Raw genomic sequence first — 21,389 nt, 5'->3', positions numbered from 1 at the left:
TGTCTAACACTAGGGGGCATGCATTTAAGGCGAGGGGGGTACGTTCAAAGCAGATGTGAGGGCAAGTTTCTTTTTACACAGAGTTGTAGGAGTGTGGAAACACTGCAAATATGATAGGGGCATTTAAGAGACTTTTAGATAAGCGCATGAATATGCAAGAAATGGGGGGTTATCAACCAAACGGGGCAGAAGGAATTAGTTTAATTTGGTGTCACATTCGGCACAACATTGTGGGCCGAACGGCCCATTCCAATGCTGTACAGTTCCATGTTGATTGCTGAGGAGGTGAGAAGAGGTGGCATATTGCTCCAGGGTCAACTTGATAGGTCATATAAATATTTTAATCCATCGCAAGAAAAACAATTCTGAAACAAAATACATAACTCAAATATGTGAGAAATAGGAAAAACCTCATTAATGGAATAAAAAGTGATGGTTGCTGTAATCAGACATGGATGGGCCCGATGGAGGATTTACTTTAATAATTGGCATATCAATTCCTTGTACTTCACAGTGCACAAAACATGAAAGGTCGTGCTGTCGTGAACACAGAAACACATGCTCTGTCGACAAGACAGTTTCTCAAATAACAATACTGGAAACAAAAAACACCTGTTAGGCCACACTTAAGAGTATTGCATACAATCTGGTCACCACATCACAGGAAGGTGATGGAGGCTTTGGAGAGGGTGCAGAAGAGGTTTACCAGGATGCTGCCTGGATTAGAGGGTATGAGTTATAGGGAGAGGCTAGAAAACGTCGGGATCATTTTCTCTGGAGTAGCAGGGCCTGAGGGGAGACTTGACAGAAGTCCATAAAAATTATGAAATGTGTAGACAGGGATGACATTCAGAATCTTTTACCTACAGTTGAAATGTCTGGTGATAAATAGCAAGAAGGTGCATAGCTTCAAATTGAGGGGAAATAGATATAGAACAGATGTCAGAGTAGAAGGGATGTGGAATGCACTGCCTGTAACAGTTGCAGAGTTGTCAACTTTGTGGACATTTAAATGGTCATTGGATAGGCATACGGACGAGAATGGAATAGTGTAGATTAGATGGGCTTCAGATTAGTTCCACAGGGTGGCGAAACATCGAGGGCCGAAGGGTCTGTACTGTGCTGTAATGTTCTACGTCTAAAACTAGGGAGCATGTATTTAAGGTGCGGGAGACAAGTTCAAACAAACAAGGGTCAAGCTTTTTTTTAAAAACACAGTTGCAGGAGAGTGGAATGCACTGCCAGGGGTGGTGGTGAGGGCATATACGATAGGGTTAGTTTAATTTGGCGTCATGGTCACACAATATCATGGGCCAAAGGGCCTGTTTCTGTGTTGTACAGTTCTATGTTCTAGTGCAATGCTCAAGAGGTTTTGAAAAACAATTTTCTTCCATTATCTCATCAACAATCCAAGATTCCTTGATTTAAAAAAAGACTTCTCCATTTAATCTGCTCAGCCAAACACAGTTTACATGGAATACCTCAATTATGATATCTACTGCCTAATAGCGAAACTCTGAGTAATCTCTTTTCCAACTTATCATAAGTCAGTGAGAGATAGGAGTAGGAGCAGGCCATTCAACCCATCAAGTTTACTTAACCATTCAATAAGACCATTGCTGATCTGACGATCCTCAACTTCATCTCCAGGCAATCTCTTGGTTAGAGTATTGAATACAGGAGTTGGGAGGACATGTTGCAGCTGTATAGGACACTGATTAGACCACTGTTAGAATATTGCATGCAATTCTGGTCTCCTTCCTATCGGAAAGATGTTGTGAAACTTGAAAGGGTTCAGAAAAGATTTACAAGGATGTTGCCAGGGTTGGAGGATTTAAGCTATAGGGAGAGGCTGAACAGGCTGGGGCTGTTCTCCCTGGAGCGTCAGAGGCTGAGGGGTGACCTTATAGAGGTTTACAAAATCATGAGGGACATGGATAGGGTAAATAGGCAAAGTCTTCCCTGGGGTGTGGGAGTCCAGAACTAGAGGGCATAGGTTTAGGGTGAGAGGGGAAAGATATAAAAGAGACCTATGGGGCAACGTTTTCACACAGAGGGTGGTATGTGTATGGAATGAGCTGCCAGAGGAAGTGGTGGCATTTAGATGGGTATATGAATAGGAAAGGTTTTGAGGGATATGGGTCGGATGCTGGCAGGTGGGACTAGATTGGGTTGGGATTCCTGGTTGGCATGGACTCTGTTTCTATGCTGTACATCTCTATGACTCTATGATGTTATGGTCTCTGGTTCCAGACTCTCCCACAACAGGAAACAACTTCTGTCTTCTCTTCCACATCAAGCTCCTTAGCAATTGTATTTGTTTCATTAAGGTTAACTTTCATTCCACTAAACTGTAATGAGTACAAGCATAACTGACTCAACCTCTCCTCATAAGAAAATTTCCCTACGATCAACCTAGTGAGCCTCCTCTGGACTGTCTCCAATGCAAGTATATCTTTCCTTAGATAAAGGAATCAAAATTGTTCATAGTATTCCAGGTGCCATCTATCTGGTACCTTGTTTGACTTAAGGCTTTGCTAGTTTGATACACTGTTCCCTTTGAAATAATAGCTGAAAATGTGTTGCTGGAAAAGCACAGCAGGTCAGGCAGCATCCAAGGAACAGGAGAATCAACGTTTCGGGCATAAGCCCTTCTTCAGGAAACGTCGATTCTCCTGCTCCTTGGATGCTGCCTGACCTGCTGCGCTTTTCCAGCAACACATTTTCAGCTCTGATCTCCAGCATCTGCAGTCCTCACTTTCTCCTTTGAAATAATAACCAACATTCTCTTTATCTTGGTTTTTACATGTTTCATGTACAAGAACCCCCCAATTCCTCATTGCTGCACCTTTTCTCCATATTTCCCCATTTAAATAAAATTTAGATCCTCTATTCTTTATGTCAAAGTGCTTAATATCACAGTTTCCTACAAATGTTCTATGTAGTTTTGCCCATCTGCTGAATTTGTCCAAATTACTGTGCAAACCCTGTGTCATCCTCACCACTTGCCTTCCCACCTAATTTTCTGTCACCTGTAAACTTGGAAATAGTACAGCAACTTACCTCATCCAAAATATATATATATTATAAAAAATTGTGGATGAGCACTGATCCCTATTGCACTTGTGGAAGTTGCAGATTGCAATCTCCAAAGCACCCCACTTTTCCCAACTCTGCCTTCTTAAGTTGGTTAGTCAACTGTCTATGCTAATATATCATGAGCTCCTGTCTTAATAGAAAGCTTTGTGCGCAGTATTTTATCAAGTAATATTAGGAAATCTACTATTTGGTTTTCCATTATCTATCCTACTTTTTACTATTTTGAAGAAATTTCATAAATTGTCAGATTTGATTTTCCCATCATGATGACATGATTATATTATACGTTTCCAAATCCTGTGCTATTACATCCTTTATAATACTTATTTTCCTAATGACAAAGGTTAAGCTAACTTTCCTATTCATGCCTTTCTTCCTTTTTAAATTAAGATGTTACATTGACAGTTTTCCAATCTACTGAGACTTCTCCAGAATCCAAAATTTTTGGAAAATTAGCATATCCACTATCTCTGTAGCTATTTTGTCTAACTTTCTAGGATGCAACCCATTAGATCTAGGGGTCTTATTGGTCTTTAAGCTCATTAGTTCTAAGCTTTTTTTCCTCTCGGGTTGGGAATTGTATTTATTCTGCTCCTTCTACCCTTTGCCCTGATTATTTAAGCTGTCACTGTCTGATGCAAAATATATATTCTTCTTCTTCACATTTCCTGGTTCCCCACTATGGTTTCCCTAGCTTAATTCTCCAAGAGGTCTATATTCATTTTAGCCTCTCACTTTCTTTTTATATCTTTAAAGAAGCTTTTATTGTCCATTTTTATATTACATGCTAGCTGACCCTCAAAATTTATTCCACCTCTTTTCAGAAAAATCATCTTTAAAGGTTTTTGAAAATTTCCAATCCTCTGGCTTATCATTAATCTTTGCCACATTGCATATATTTTTCCCTCAATTTAATACTATCCTTGACTTCCTTGGGTAAGCATAGTCAGTCTATCTCCTTCTTAGAATCCTTCTTCCTCACTGGGATATATGTTTGGTGCAAGTCATGAACCATTTTCTTGAACATCTACTACTGTTCCTCAACCTTATTTCCTGCCAAACTCTTTTCCCAGTTCACTTCCGCCCTTGTTCCTTGGTAATTATGCTCATTTAAGTTTGTTTAGGTTGCTTCTAACCAAGGTGTCTCGCTCTTAAACTGAATCCTAGATTATAATATATTATGGCCAGTTTTACTTTGAGATTAGTTATTAAATCTGCCTTATTACGCATTATGAAATCCAAAACAACCAGACCTTGTCTGGATCCATTGTACACTGTTCACTGAATGTGTCCAAAATACACTATGAATTCTTCCTCCTGGCTAATTTTTTCAATTTGATCGACATAATTAATATAGTTTTTTTAAAAACATACCCTCATTATTTGCTAATTTATTCCATGTCTCACAGTATAGCCACTATTAGCACGCCTACAGATCTTCTTCCCTTTGTTATTTCTTACACCCATTCATGTGGATTCAATATCTTCCAAGATAATTTCTTGCTTTGCACAAATTCTATCTCTTACTAGCAAAGTTACCCCACTACCTTTCCATCCTGCTTGTCCTTTCAGTCATGTACCCCCGAATATTTATTTCTGCAGATTTATTATTCCCCAGACTTATTTAACTTCTTGATTTTATTTACTCTATGCTAGTTTGCCTGTGGCTCATGTCGTAATCTTGAAATTATTACCTTCAATGTTCTGTGGTCAGTTTGCTCGTTCTCCAGGCAGTCAAAACTTCCATCCACATAACTTGTAACACCTCCTAACTGCTGAATGAGTGCAAAGTTCAAGGCTCTTCGAATAATAGCCCTGTGATTCCATATCTGCCTCACCTACAAACACATTTTGTTATCTCTGATCATTGACTACATTTGAATTACCTAGTCTGAGGGGCATTTCTAAAACATAGTGTCCAAGTTACTTTCTCCTTCCCTGGTGTGACTTAAGCGCCTTCAGCTTGGATTCCAGCTCCTCAACTCGGATGTGTTTAGGTATGTTTGCCTGGATCAAATTGAGGTGTTCCTGCCTTGTCCTGTAACTCCCACTGCATCACCATGATATTTTACAAAACTTAATTCTTCTAGTATCCCTGTTCCTTACACTTTATTGCAATTATCTTTACAAGGTACTTTCAAGAAAAAAAAGGGAGGGGTGTTTGAAATCACAACGAACTTAACCACAAACAGAAGATACATTTACTTTAAGGCTAGAAATACTCACCAATCTTACTTGCCAATTAACTATGTTACCTGCATTTTTGCCACTTTGTGGTTCATGATGTCACTCATTGCAAGTAGGCCTCTGATCTATGCCTTTCATCCTCTCCCACTCACTTCTCACTCTGTAGACTTACTGTATTTGCTGTAAACCTTACTTAAAGTGCTATTTACCCCTCTGCACCAAATTCCAATTTCAAAACAAATTCCCCAATATACTTCTGAGGAAGGGTTGCTCGACCCAAAACATTAACTCTGATTTATCTTCAGAAATGCTGCCAGGCCTGTTGAGCTTTTCCAGCAATTTCTACTTTTGTGCCAGATATACTTGACATCTCTCTCGCCCAGACAAAGTCACCCTCACACTGAACATGCTCCGTACTGAGCCCATATTCCACACTGATGACTTATGGATTGGTCTCTTAACCACAGGATATTTCCAGGAGTGGGTCTCAGTTTGTACTGATATCAGCGAAGGCAATACAAGGTATGTAAAACTGCCATAATGCGTCATGTTAAAAAATAAACATTCTCAGAAGCACTCAATGACCAGGGCATAATTTTGATTGACTGAAGTTAATCACTTCTACTTTGATAAGCTAATATAGGGCAACTGCTGCCCATGGAACAACATTTAGTGAAAGCATCACAACTGCAAAATTCTTCACATTTCCACTCTGACCTCTTTGTCCTCAGACTCCTGCAGTATTACAGTGAAGTTGCACAGACCTTTTAATCAAGAACTTTAGAGTATACTAGATTTTGATAACTTCTGCACCAATTTTGTTCTTTTTAATTCCAGACAACAGCTGTCATGATTCTATCATTCATATCTCTTCTAGAAACTACATTTTCTCGTCCCATTACCTTTTCTCTTGCACCATTAACTTTTTTGTAATTAAATTACTTGTCTTCCTATCACTGGCCTTCTATTTTGTTCTCTATCTACCCCTCCCCTCTCTATTGTTCCCGCCTCTGTGCTTGCTGGAACATCTTCAACGTTTTCCCCAGTTCTGATGAAATATTAATCCTGCTTCCCTCTCCACAGTTTGGCCTGAGTATTTCCAATGTGTTTCTGTTTTTTTATTTCATTAACAGTATCAAAGCCTTCAGAACAGGCAAAAACCTTATACTGGACAACTCCACTAGCAGACTGACACACTCCCATTTCTCCCCAATGAGAGTGTAGCAGTTTTATGAAATGCCAACAGCTATGTGGGGTGGGGATGGCAGAACTGAACAGCTGAAAATGAAATAAAATACTAAAAATAGGTTGTGCATTCACAGATTGAACATTGTGCATTTTTAACACAGCGCTTCCAGTTCTTTCCTTTGGAAAGGATTGTTGTTAAGTACAAACTGATAGCCCATCAAATGCACAGGCTCCATCAGATGCACCACCATCCAAAACAGCAAGAGGCAGTAAAGGAAGCTTGAACAATGCCTCCAATCTACCATCACATTCTTCAGTTAATTTTCAGGAAACCACAGCTCCTGTTTGATATTATAAATTAATAATGCACTCACTGCCACTGAAATAACTTTTTAGCATTAACTGTTTAAATTAAAACTATTTAATTTGTTTTAGGATTTTATCAAAAAACATTGAGGCCTCCAAAGAAGCAGTCAATTTATTCTGTAACTTCAGTTTTTGTAATAAAATTGGGCGTATTAAAGTTAACTAATTACAGTGTAGTGACAAAAAGGCCCCCTCCTCATGGAAAAAAACCCAGAATTTTACACATAGGAGGTATATCAACACATCTACTGCAACACATCCATTTAGTCTGCTTCCCATATATAACTCCTTTGTTCAAATAAATTTAAATGAATATTGTACACATATACCAAGCATTTTACGCTTCTGAAAGAGGACTACAGAAGACAGAGTATTCAGAGAAGTTTTCAATTTCGACCCTCCACAGATAATTTTGCATTTAACATGAAACATATGTTGTCAAGAAATGGCTGGGTTGGCAAGATATTATCACCCAATAGATAAGGATGATGTGTAAATGCCACACTACTGGCTAACTTGATTTTGACATTCATGGCTGTAGGTTAGAATACTATCATAAGAGCTCTTGAATAAATGTATCTCTCAAGAGAGAAGAGCTGGGTTCAAGTCCCACTTGCCCCTAATGTTCATTTCTGAACAGGGCGGTACAGTGGCTTAGTGGTTAGCACTGCTGCCTTACAGCGGCAGAGACACGGGTTCAATTGCAGCCTTGGATAACTGTCTGTGTGGAGTTTGCACGTTCTCTGTGTCTGTGTGGGTTTCCTTTGGATGCTCCAGTTTCCTCCTACAATCCAAAAATGTGCAGATTAGGTGAATTGGCTATGCTAAATTACCCATAGCGTTCAGGGATATGTAGGTTAGGCGCATTAGTCAGGGGGAAATGTAGAGTAATAGGGTAGGGGAATGGGTTTGGGTGGGATACTCTTCGGAGGATCAGTGCGGACTTGTTGGGCTAAAGAACCTGTTTTCCACACTGTAGACAAATCTATGAAATAGAAAATATCTAAAATATTAATGTACAAAATCATTGAGAAGCAAATTAAGTTTTATCTAAGATAGACCAAATCAGTATAAGAGAAATCATGTTTGAGAGATTTCTATTGTCCATCTGTTAATGTTCGGTAGGGCATTACAAAGAGTAATGAACCTTTTCATCGAAATGTCTATTTGGAAAGAAACAACCAAGAGTAGTGAACATGTGACAATCTATAGCAATTTTTAAAATACGGACTATCATCAGGTTATGAATTAGTTTCATTCTTGAGTACACTTGTAAGTTAGTTTGTATGCAAGCATGCAAAATGTGCCGTAAAATAGTTGTTCCTAAGTAGAAGATGTTTACATGTTGGATCTTGAAAATTATTAATATGGGAGCTCTTTTGTTGATATGCACATTTGGAAGATGAATGTTCGTAAAGTGAGGACAGCCTGTAGTTAACAGCTTTATTCCCTCCAACCTGTGATCACTGACTACACCCCCCACCCAGAAAGCTCAGGACCTTTTCTATGTAACGTACACAAGCCTCACTGGAGAAAGAACACAAGGCTTATATATTCAGGGTTTTACGGTAAAAAGCCAATTATATTTTTCCACAAGGAGATTGCAGGTACTAATAAAAGTATCAAACCTAACAAAAATGAATAGCGTTGAGCAAAGGTGATTAGCAGGTCAAAAGATTGGAAAGACTATTAAAACATGCAAAAAGTGATTCAAAAGATTAATTAGGGAAAATTCAACTATAAGCAAAAGTTAGCTAGAAATATACAAATAGCAAGTGTTTCAGAGGTATTTGAAAATAAATCAGTCAACAAAATGAGCATTAGACCTATAGAAAGTTAGTCTGGGGAAATCATAATGGAAAATATGGAGATGACAAATGAACGGGCATTTTATATCAGCCTGCCCTGGGGAGAATGCAAGTAACATCCTCGAGATAGCTGTAACTCATGACATGGAAGGGAATGAGGAACAACAAAATTAGGATCATTTCGGAGCTGCCAACCCTTAGTCCTTATGTGTTTCAATCTATAGCTTTAAAAGTGGCTTTTGAGATAGAAATAAAAAGCTTAAAAGAGCGTTCTGACTGTAAAAAATAATTAGGCAAGGGCTAACTTTTCGTTGCACCAGTCATTGAGTGTTTTCAGATGGACGAGCTAGTTCCCCCATCCCGCCAGAAACTGTATTTCAAAGACGAAAAGCATGCATTACTATTAAATGCATCGACCGTTAAAAATAATAACCCCACCCAGTCTGAAATCCAAATTTGTCTGAATGTTTCACACCCGAATAATGTTCAGAGCAAAAAGCTACATTTATTTGTCCTGAAAAGAATTGCCACAAAAAGTATTCAGAAATGTTTTGAGATGGGTGAAATTATTGCTTGGAAGTCCACGGTATGGGAGGGAGCACAGGATTGTAAAAGGGAGAAAAACAAATAGGCTGACTTTGCCGGGGTTAATAAAGCGGTGCAGAGATGAGTGAGCGGGAAAGCAAGCAAGCTGCCGCAGTGCCCATCTGGTGATGACGATAATCATAATGGAAATGGCGGGCAGCGCAGGAACCAGCTCGCCGCCGCCTCCCGAGTGGGGTAATAAAAACACCACAGCATCGGAAAATGCATCTGCAGAATTTAAAATTCCATCGCAACGAAGGCGCGGGAATTTATTTTTTCAAAAAAACTACGTTCCTTCGAAGTGACCGGGCCGCGAGTTCCGCTCCTCTCGCAGAAGGTGGGGAGGGGAGGGAAAACAAAGGTGACTCAGGAGCCAGTTGGAGGAGGTGGGGGTTGGAACAGGCTCCATGCTGCCCCTCACTGAGGGGAAAAAGAAAACCACTCACCACCAAGATGGCGCCGGACGCCTTCCTCCAACCCTGCCCCCAGCCGACATTTTGTCTCTGCCATCGGCCGCACAATGCGCCTTTGCTGCAGCTCCTTCTCGGCGACATTTTCATCGAAAACAAAGGGAAAGGCAGGCTGGTCGCCACCCTGCACTTCAGTCTCGTTTTCTTTCCTAAATGGTTTTCTTTGGGCGGGGGTGAGGGAGAAACAAAATTCGCGTCCAGTTCTCTAGCGAGGCCTCAACGCTCAACCCGATTGAAGGGGGGAGGGGGGTGGGAGAAACCCTCGTGGCCTAAGTGCGGCCTCCTCGCGGCCTACCAACCGCCACTGTTCCAAACGGCCGTCCGCGAGCTGCAGCGCGAGCGGCCGTGGGCCGCCTGCCGCCGGTGAAGCGGCCCCACATCCGGAGACTTGACTACCCTGCCCTTACCTGGTGAGTCAAACCGGCCGCCGGCGGCCCGATTTCGGGACGTTTCGCCTCCCTCGCTGGGCTGCCAGGCTCAGCCTTTCCTGGCTGGGCCGAGTGCTGGAGGGTCGGGTCGGGCCTAGCCCTGCCAATCAGGCTTTGTTGTTTGATGGCTGCGGGGAGGAGGAGGAGGGGCTGACTCGACTCGACTGCTCCTCGCTCCCGCCGCCGTCGTAATACGTAACGTCAGAGCCTAACCCCTAGGAAAATGCGGAAGAAGCAAGTGCGGTCAGGCCAGAGACGGGAGAGTGGCAAAAGCCTGCAGACATTTAACATCGCCCTCCCCCCACTTCCCTTCTCCCACACCCCGGCGCAGGCCGCTCGCCCGGCTCGGGGCCTGTCCTCCCTCAGCGCCGAGAGGTTTAACGCACCGCACTGGATTTATTTTTAACTCCCCTGTTTTTATTTCTTTGGTGCGTGTGGTGGCTGGAATAATAAATTCAGAAGCATTCATGCGGCTGAGATTTGTCCAAGGCTTAAACCCCCCCGGGTTGTATGTAAAAAGATGCCCCTTTTCACCCCCCCCCCCCCCCCCCCCAACGTAATGTCCACCGATCGGGCGAAACTCTTTGCAGAGACGGCATGGTGAGATGTTCATGTGGGTAATATTTGTGGGTCAGTCGAACACTGAAGAACTTGGCCGAGACATTGAGTTGTATGTTTGCCTTGGGGGAAATCGGATCCATTTCCTTCATCGTTACAACCCCCGGGCCCGCCATTTTCCACTCCTCCATCCACCATTTTAGTTAATGCTCGCCTTTTTCCTCTCCTGTCTCCTAACCACTGTATTCATACATGGGAGTTGACGATTAGATTACATATCAAGTGACTGTTGGACGTACTCGCGAGCATTTGATTTTGTTCTGTCGTCTCTCTGCCATCCCCCATAGTCCCAACGACCTCTCTCAAGGTTAAAGGCGGGTACGTTATGGGAGGGCAGCCAGAGTGAGGTGGAATATTAGAGGCAACAAGGGCACATGAGAATCGGGACAGTTGAACGAGGACAGAATTGGACATCAAGCAAGTCTTCCAAGAAAATGACAGGGTTCGAGATGGAATAATCAGTTGTGATTTGTGAGAGGATGCTCTGGTACTTTTATAGGGGCAGACACATAGAGCAAATAATGTGATATTGTCATAATCATAGAGTCATAGAGTTGTACAGCATGGAAATACCCTTCGGTCTAACCTGTCCATGCCGACCAGATATCCCAATCCAATCTGGTCCCACCAGCACCCGGCCCATATCCCTCCAAACCCTTCCTATTCATATTCTCATCCAAATTCCTCTTAAATGTTGCAATTGTACCAGCCTGCACCACATCCTCTGGCAGATCATTCCATACATGTACCAGCCTCTGTGTGAAAAAGTTGCCCCGTAGGTCTCTTTTGTATCTTTCCCCTCTCACCCTAAACCTATGCCCCTCTAATTCTGGACTCCCCAAACCCAGGGAAAAGCCTATTTACCCTATCCATGCCCCTCAATTTTGTAAACCTCTATAAGGTCACCCCTCAGCCTCTGACGCTGTAGGGAAAACAGCCCCAGCCTGTTCAGCGCCTCCCTATAGCTCAAATCCTCCAATCCTGGCAACATCCTTGTAACTCTTTTCTGAACACTTTCAAATTTCACAACATTTGTCCTTAAGATGGGCAAGCAATTTAGCAGGTAATAGATAAATGGTGTGCTGACATTTGTAGAAGGTAACAGTTACGGTTTTGAAAGGAAGGGGTACTGTACCTGAGGCAATCAATTATTTACAATTCCAACTAGCTGGCCAGCAGTGCATGTTATGTGTGAGGGCATTTGGAGTGAATGAAGTCAGGAGAATGGAAGGTGGGTCACACAATCGAGGTGGGTTTGCAGTCACTGTAGCAAGACATGGGAGGGAAGTGGCTTCAGGGTGAAAGTATGGGGAATTGAACTGATTTTAGTCCACATGTTGAAATGAGTGTAAGAGTGAATGTTACAGGTGGTCACTGGGGATAAAAGTAACCCCAATGTTTATTCTAGTGATCCTGGAATAGGGATCAGTTTTGCTGTCTTACAGTACTTGAGGTCACCCATCCTGTTCTGTTGCTGAATGGCTAAAGGAGTTGTGCATTTGATGCAGTCCAAGCTTATTCCACTTAGGCCATAACACAAAAATAACCAAAACTAAAGGCATAAAGCTTATTGGGATGAAGGTATCCAAGTAGGTTGAACAGGTTGGGTGCACATGTACAAGTAAATGAGATCTGTCAACTATGGTGTTAGAAAGTGGCTTGTAAGATCCCAATTGCTATGTAGCCTTTTATTACTCAACTTTATTTTACTCCATCTTTCCAAGCTTGAATGTTCATTGTCTGTGTCTCTTCCAACATTCTCAAAAACTAAATACTATCTACAAGTTATTCTGAATGATCATCAATTCAATTAATCTATTCTTTTCTCTCACCAACTTTCCCCATCCAATATACCAAATGAAAATAACTTTGTGAGCAAACTGGGTGTTGGAAATTGTATAAGAGTACTATTGATGACTCGATAAATACTTTTGAGACTTTTCAATAAAATGATGGATGCCATGATTGCTTGCAGGATATGGAAGAAACGAGCAACCACAAATCAAGAGGGTGAAAAAGAAAGTTAGAAGGTGCTCTGATGTTCAGAGCATCACACAATGTCCTCACAAAGAACACATTTGAGTTTAAAAGACATATGGATAAGTACTGGAAAAGGAAAGGTTTGCAGGGATATGGGCCAGATTCTGGGTTAGTGGTGCTGGAAAAAGAATCTGGTTTCCAGCATCTGCAGTCATTGTTTTTACCTTGGGACATGGGCCAGGAGCAGAAAAGCATTGCCAGAGTGGGATGGATCTTTGAGAATGCTGGTGGCCTTTCCTTGACAGTGGGTCTGGTAGATGGATTCTATAGATGGGAGGTTGGGGCCGAGTTCACCACTCTCTGTAACTGTCTCCAATCTTGAATGGTACAGTTGCGATATCAGGTAGTGATACATCCAGACAGAATGCTTTCTATGGGCGCACCTAAAAAGTTTGCAAGGGTATTTGCCGTCATGCCAGATTTTCTCAGCTACCTGAGGAAGAGACTTTATTGCGCCTTTGTAACCAGTGTTTCCACATGAAGATGTCAAGAAAGCTTGTTGTTGATGACCACTCCCAGGAGCTTGATACTCTCTACTCGTTCCACCTCTGTGCTGTTAATTTGGAGGGGTGCATGAGTAACTTCCTGCCGAAAGTCAATAATGAGTTCCTTGGTTTGGCTGGCATTGAGAACTAAGTTGTTCTCAGTGCACATTTTACTAGGTCTTCCACCTCCTGTCTGTAGTCTGTTTCGTCGCCATCTGAGATTTGACCGACCAGGGTGGTGTCATCAGCAAACTTGTAAATGGCATTAGTCTGGTATTTGGCAACGCAATGATGGGTATACAGCGATTACAATGGGGGGCTGAGTACGCACCGGTGTTGAGTGTTAGTGAGGATGAAATATTGTCCCCAATCTATTCCCTCAGAATTTAAATGTTAGAATTTTAAAAAATCTTCTTTGACCCTATTACCGCCCCTCTTATTCGCATCTTTCTTTCCCTCTCTTTACTTTGTTTCCAAAACACCATTTTACATTGAATTACATACTCATACTTGCACTTTATGTCAAAATAGAAGAAGAGGAAAACCAAATGCTTCGCAATGTTGATGGAAGAAAGCCAAAGGAGGAAAATAATGCCAACAGATTTACTCAGGATATGATGGAAATTAATGGGAAAAAATTATTTTACATAAAATTATGATTTCAAACTTGCAGTTTCTGATTTACATTTACCATGTTGAAATAAATAATTTTCAATTTGATTTGTCAATAACTGATTCACCTGTAGAGTGCATTGCATTGAAATTGATCTCTAATTTCTTAAGTTACTGTACAAAGTTTAAAGACAGCTGCAAGTGTCAAGAAGTGTTTTATCCATTGGTAAATCTCCTCTGCACCTCTTCCAATGCAACCACATCCTTTGGAAGTACAATTGTTAACTGTTTATTTAGATTCACCTGTAGTGGGCATTGCATTGAAATTGATCTTAAGTTGCTGTGCGAAATATTGAAGACATCTATAATTATTACTAAAAATAGCAACGATGAATACATCTTCTATTTCTTTGACGAAAACATAAGAAATCTGAGCAGGAGAAAACAATGTGGCCCATAAAGCTTGCTCAGATAGTCATGACTGTGGTTGGGTGTGAACTACTTTTGTGAGATACCTATGATTCCCTGAAATATTTATTGAAATGTCTCAGTCCTATATGAATGACCTTACACCTTGTCTCTCAATTACCCTGTCAGTATAAACAATGGGCTGAATTTTCCCAGCTGCTAAGCAACATCGGCAACGGTAAATAATTTTAAAAAATGTGAATTCAGAAAAAATGAGAATCTCAAAGAGAAAAGAAAGGCCTAATGTTTCACCTGAGATTTGAATGGTGGCGTTAAAAATCTTAGGTGAAAATGAGGACTGCAGATGCTGGAGATCAGAGTCGAGATTAGAGTGGTGCTGGAAAAGCACAGCAGGTCAGGCAGCATCTGAGGAGCAGGAAAAAGCCCTGATTTCTGATGGAAGGGCTTTTGCCTGAAACGTCAAATTTTCTTGCTTCTCAGATGCTGCTTGACCTGCTGTACATTTCCAGCACCATTTTAATCTAGCATTAAAAATCTTAACTTGTAGGAAGCAAGAAGTCTATTTGCATTAAATATTATTACTTGTCCTTGTGACATTTATATGTAGCTTGCTATTCTCTTACTTGACAGAGAAAAACTGGATGAAAGACATAAAGTGGCGTTGCTTACCACTTGCTCTTTCAGGCTTTCAACATGGCCAATATTCCCCAACATTTCAGGGTATGCTCCCTGCAAAGCAACTACCAACATCCTTCATGCAATATGCAGGCAACTGGGAAATCACATTGGTAATGGATTGTAAGAAAAGGAAGTTGTGGAATGTATACAAGCTGGTTTTTTTGGAACAGTTTGTGGGAGAGCCCAGCTAGGAAATAGGTAATCCTGGTTTTAGTGATGTATAATGGATCAGACTTGGTTAGGGAGCTCATGTGAAGGAACTCTGAGGAGGCAGTAACCACAATATGATATCTTTTGGAGTCATACAGCCCCTTTGGTCCACTATGTCTATGACAACCAATAAACACCAAATGACACTAATCCCATTTACCTGCACTCGGTCCAGCCTACTAGACCCTGGCATTTTAAGTTCTCATCCAGATGCTTTTTAAATATCTGCCTCCACTACTCTCAAATGGAACCATGAGGTTATGCTGCAGCTGTACAAAACTCTAATGCGGCCGTACTTGGAGTACTGTGTAGTACTGTGTACAGTTCTGGTCACCGCATTATAAGAGGGATGTGGAAGCTTTGGAAAGGGTGCAGAGGAGATTTACTAGGATGTTGCCTGGTTATTCCTGATGAAGGGCTTTTGCCCGAAACGTCGATTTTGAAGCTCCTTGAATGCTGCCTGAACTGCTGTGCTCTTCCAGCACCACTAATCCAGGTATGGAGGGAAGGTCTTACGAGGAAAGGCTGAGGGATTTGAGGTTGTTTTCGTTAGAGAGAAGAAAGTTGAGAGGTGGTTTAATCGAGACATATAAGATAATCGGAGGGTTAGATAGGGTGGACAGGGAGAGCCTTTTTCCAAGAATGGTGACGGCGAGCATGAGGGGGCATAGCTTTAAATTGAGGGGTAATAGATATAGGACAGATGCCAGAGGTAGTTTCTTTACTCAGAGAGTAGTAAGGGTATGGAATGCTTTGCCTGCAAAGGTAGTAGATTCGCCAACTTTAAGTACATTTAAGTCGTCATTGGACAAGCATATGGACGTACATGGAATAGTGTAGGTTAGATGGGCTTCAGGTTGGTATGACAGGTTGGCGCAACATCAAGGGTCGAAGGGCCTGTACTGCGCTGTAATGTTCTATAAATGGCACGTTCCATATATTTACCACCTCTGGTTGAAAAAGACCTTATATATCCTTTAAACCATTTGCTCCTCACCTTAAACTATGGTCTTAACCATGTCTGCCATGGGGAAGAGATTCTCACAAACTATTATGCAATTTCATTCATAATTTTGTAAAACTCAACTTCCTGTGCTTCAAGGAAAACAAATCCGGTCTCTCCTCATAACCGAAATTTCATCGTAGGCAACAGCGTGATAAATCTCTGCACTATCACCAATACAATCACGTATTTTGGATAGTGAACATATCCAACTTTACTGGTGATACAGTGTAGGTGGGAATGTAAGGTGTGTTGTCTGTATCCTTACACTGGGCAGTACTCATGATCAGTCCGCAGATCCAGTGTAACCTGATAGAGGATTTGTGGTAAGTCAGCTGAGGAGCTGCACAGAGATCAGTCAGGAGTCTGGTTGGCAATGTCTTTCCAAGTTGGTGATGGGGATGGGCCAAGGTTAGTCTTGAACAATGACAAGATGTTATGCTGACCGGAATGTTAGGAAAAGAATAACACACTATTAGACAGAATTCTAATATGTACTAAGGACAGATAGCCATGAAGCTTCATTCTTGCATCTGCAATAATGGTTGATGATGATGTAAAGAGGCAATGTACAAATGTGAAATTCTATTCCCAATGTTGTGTTACGCTTACCAATTGCCACCTCTGTGCCCTCAGAAACTATTGTTTCATTTCCATTGCACTGTATGTTCTGTGGGGGCTGCTCATGGCTGGTGTCGAAAAGTGTGGTGTTGGACAAGCACAGCAGGTCAGGCAACATCCGAGGAGCAGGAGAGTCGATGTTTTGGGCATAAGCCCTTCATCAGGAATGTGGCGAGAGGAAAGGGGGCTGAGAGATTAATAGGAGGGTGGGGATGGGGAGAAGGTAGCTGGGAAGGCAATAGGTAGATGCAGGTGTGGGGTGATAGTGAAAGGGTGGAGTGGATAGATGAGAAGGAAGATGAACAAGTAGGACAATTCAAGACGGCAGTGCTGAGTTGGAGGGTTGGATCTGGCATGAGGTAGGAAAGTGGACATAAGGAAACTGGTGAAGTGGACATTGATGCTGTGTGGTTGAAAGATTCCAAGGCGGAAGATGAGGCATTCTTCCTCCAGTCATACGGTGGCACAGTGGTTAGCACTGCTGCCTCACAGCGTCAGAGACCCGGGTTCAATTCCCGCCTCAGGTGATTCTCTGTGTGGAGTTTGCACATTCTCCCCGTGTCTGCGTGGGTTTCCTCCGGGTGCTCCGGTTTCCTCCCACAGTCCAAAAATGTGCAGGTTAGGTGAATTGGCCATACTAAATTGCCCGTAGTGTTAGATGAAGGGGTAAGTGTAGGGGAATGGGTCTGGGTGGGTTGCGGGTCGGTGTGGACTTGTTGGGCCGAAGGGCCTGTTTCCACACTGTAAGTAATCTAAGTAATCTAATCTAATCAAGTGGCTTGGATTTGACATTGGAGAAGGCCCAGGACTTGCATGTCCTTGGTGGAGTGGTAGGTGGAGTTGAAGTCGTTGGCCACAGGGCAGTGAGGTTGTTTGATGCATGTGTCTCAAAGATGTTCCCTGAAATATTTCCCTATTTGGCATCCTGTCTCCCCAATGTAGAGGAGACCACATTGAGAGCAACGGACACAGTAGATGAGGTGTTTGGATGTGCAGGTAAATCTATGCCAGATGTGAAAAGATCCTTTGGTGCCTTGAGGGGGTAGGCATGGACACCTCTTGTGGCGGCGAGGGAAGGTGCCGGGAGTGGAAACTGAGTTGGTGGCGGGTGGGGACCTAATGAGGGAGGCACGGAGGGAATGGTCTCAGCAGAATGCTGATGGGGTGGGGAGGGAAATATATCCTCTAGTGGTGGGGTTTGATTGTAGCTGGCAGAATTGGCAGAGAATAATGTGCTGTATCCGGATATTAGTGGGCTGGAAGGACCGGGCGATTCTATCCTTGTTGTAGTTGGAGGGGTGGGGTTCAAGGGCAGAGGGTATGGCTAGCAACAATTTTAAGTATGTCACCAGTGACAGAAATCCCAAAAGGTTCCAACGCTGACAAGTACTTGAGCTGCTGGTGGATGCAAAATATGGTGTACACCCACTAAGAATACTTTGATTTCTTTTAAATTCCAGAGAATATTGACAAAACTTATTTAGTCTTTTAACATAGGATAACCCCTTCTTTCCTAGGAATCAATCTAGTGAACGTTTCCAATACTAGTATATTTCTACTTAAATATGGAAATCAAAATTGCACATACTATTCTAGGTGATCTATCAAAGCCCCAAAATGTTGTAGCAAGACTTGTTTTTCCACCACTCCAATCTTTTTGCAACTGTGGTCAACATACCATTTTCTTTCCAAATTGATTGGTGTGCAGCATGCAAAACGTTTGTATTTCTTGTGTAAGTACAAATAAGGCCTGAGAACCCCAACACTTAATCATTTACACCTTTAAACAACATTCTCACTACCAAAGTAAATATTTTCACATTTTGCCACATTTTACACCATCTACCATCTATTGCCTACACATATTACCTGTCAATTTCATGGAGTCATAGAGGCATACTTCATACTTCTTTGTTTCTTCCTCATATCTTGTATTCTTACCTACATTAAATCACCAACAAAATTAGATACGTTATTCTCATTTTTCTTATTTAAGTAATTAATTTGTTGTAAATAGCTGAGACCTAGCAGCATGCTACTAGTTATAGCTTACAATTTAACAACGCTCCAACTTCTTGACCATTTAAATTATCAATTTTGGTTAATTTTCCCCACCTCCATCCTAGAAGCCCAATTCTTAATTTTAAAACATAGCCCCTAATCTTTGGGCTTTATCCACAAGATGAAATGTCATTTCCACGTCTGCCTTGTCAAGACTATTCGGCACTCATGTTCTCATACACAAAGCAGCACTCATTCTCCTAAACTCCAACCTTAACACAAGACATTCCATTCATTTTCAGGTATCACTCTAGTAAATATCATTTAAACCACCTCCAGCATATTTATATCCTTCCTTAAATATGGAGACTAAAACTGCACACAAAGTTTAAGATGTGGTCTCACAAATGATCGATATAAATCAAACGTAGCCTCCTTACATTTATAGTGATCTGGACCTGGATAGTAATTATAATTTTACCACATACCTTTGCTCCTAATGCTCCTGATTTACAGCTAGTACTCAAATTTTTTTTAATCTCCTCTATAATGAAGATGGAAGCAAACATTTATTTGTTTCTGCTACCATTTCTTCACTTTCTAGAAGACCAAAATCCACTTGAAAATATCCAGGCTTGGAATGAAAATCGACAAATAACGTTTGTGCCACACAACTGCTCAGCAATGATCATCTCCAATACCAGATAACATAAACTCTACCCCTTGACATTCAATGGTATTACCATCACTGAATTCTGCACTATCGACATTCTGGGGATTACCATTGAACAGAAACTCAACTGGATTAGCCCATGCCTGAGTGGCACAAAATGGCTGACAACGGCCCCTGGCAAGCTCTGCAGAACATGGCTGACAGTGGCCAGAGTGTGTGTCTTAATGTAGTCTCAGCTAGTAGAACAATAGCAGGTCTGTACTAAATGAGATCCAATGTGCAGCTGCAATCGCTTATATAGATAAAACATTTCACACAAATTAGTTGTTTCTCTTGAATTATTTAATCAATCTGTTATAAAATTAAGAGTAGGTTTTAGTTAAGATCCTCTAGATAATCATAGATATAGATTCTGAAGTAGTTATAGATCCACTGATGCACAAAAATCACCAAAAGCATGAGAAGAAAAGATCCAAACCAGTTTCACATAGTCCTCCCTTATCATTACAGGGAAGACAGAGATTATCAGACATTGGAATGTGAATTGAATGAGCATATTGAGACACAATTTGTTAGCTAAAGCATTCTGGCATTAGGTGTAACCATACGGCTTTGTTGGAACTGATCAAGAATCAGCATTCTTTTGTATTTCCTGTGATGAGAAATTTAAAGTCTCCTGATCTAATTAATTGACAGTTAAACACACAACAGCAAGCAAATTGCTGATATAGAATGATGTACATAGATCCAATCACATTTGGAGAATCCAGTGCAGTGTTAGGGAGGGACAAGGAAAATGTATAAAATGAGAATCTGCTTGTACTAGGGTAGAGCACATTTGACACAGCCCTATGTGGATTGTCTCGAATGCCTCTCTCTGCATAATACTGGTGCTTGCTTGATTAAACAGCCATGTGCCTAAACTCTGCTGCCTTCTGAACTTTGAGCCAGTTGGGTTGCTCCTACACCTTATAAATACAGTGACGACAACAGCAGATCTAAAGTTAGGAAAACTGGTGAGTAACTCACTTCCTATTGCTTAAAGCCTATCCAAGTATAGGTCACAAGTTAGCAGTGTTATGGAATACTCCCCAATTGCCTGAATGAATGCAACTCCAAAACATTCAAGAAGCTTGATATCATCAAGGACAAAGTAGCCCGGTTGATTAACACCACACTTAAAAGCATCCATTGAATCCACCACTGACACTCAGTAGTAGCAGTGTATACAACCTACCTAAGTTGTACTGCAGAAATTCATCAAAGCTCCTTAGGTAGCACCTTCCAAACCAACAACCATTTCCATCTCAAAGGACAAAGGAAACAGATACATGGGATCACCATCACCTTAAATTTCCCCTTCAGGCCACTCATCATCCTTTTATTACTATTCCTTCCATGTGTTTAAACAAAAATTCTCAAATTTCCTCCCCAGCAGCATTGCAGGTCCATTTACATCACATGGAAAACAGTAATTTGAGAAAGCAGCTCACTACCACTTTCCCAAGGGCAACTACAAGTTCAGGCAATAAATGCTGACCCAGCCAGTGATGCCCATGCCCCATAAATGAATAAAAGAAAAAAAAAATTACTCCTTTTTAGATACCTATCGAACTTAACACTTTTTACATTTCTAGCTAGCTTCATCTCATGTTCTAATTTGTTTAGATTCATCTTGCAGTCATTCTCTGCTGTTCTTTATTTTCTTAGAGTCAAAAAAGAACTGCAGATGCTGGAATCCAAAGTTGACAAAGACACAGCAAGCTAGGCATAATATGCCCAAATCGTCAAATTCTCCACCTCCTGATCCTACCTAGCTTGCTGTGTTCCTCCAGCCCCCTACTTGTTCATTATATTCTGACCAGTCATCTAATCTGTCACTTACCTT

The 21,389-nt window shown here is 41.5% G+C and overlaps 1 protein-coding gene and 1 long non-coding RNA gene across 3 annotated transcripts in view; one reads left to right on the top strand and one right to left on the bottom strand.

The window, feature by feature from the left end:
- Nucleotides 1-10,398, bottom strand: part of LOC122555088 (zinc finger X-chromosomal protein-like) — a 52,286-nt gene extending 41,888 nt beyond the window's left edge. Inside the window, exon 1 of one of the 2 annotated variants that reach the window (XM_043700762.2) lies at nucleotides 10,111-10,398. The gene's annotated coding sequence lies outside the window, so the exon portion shown is untranslated. Of the gene's footprint in view, nucleotides 1-9,679; nucleotides 9,885-10,110 lie in introns of those variants that run through there. The other variant, XM_043700763.2, reaches the window with a different exon arrangement.
- LOC122555090 (uncharacterized) lies at nucleotides 9,957-13,994 on the top strand. Its single transcript, XR_006313156.2, has 2 exons — nucleotides 9,957-10,113; nucleotides 13,806-13,994. It is a non-coding gene; the product is annotated as an uncharacterized LOC122555090 (long non-coding RNA).
- The last annotated feature ends 7,395 nt before the right edge of the window (nucleotides 13,995-21,389 follow it).

This window comes from Chiloscyllium plagiosum, unplaced genomic scaffold (assembly GCF_037043375.1).
Source record: "Chiloscyllium plagiosum isolate Xiang-an unplaced genomic scaffold, Cpla_swu_hap1 HiC_scaffold_12, whole genome shotgun sequence".
NCBI classification, from domain to species: domain Eukaryota; kingdom Metazoa; phylum Chordata; class Chondrichthyes; order Orectolobiformes; family Hemiscylliidae; genus Chiloscyllium; species Chiloscyllium plagiosum.
Note: the sequence above shows the minus strand (reverse complement) of the source record. Positions and strands in the feature narration are given on the sequence as shown.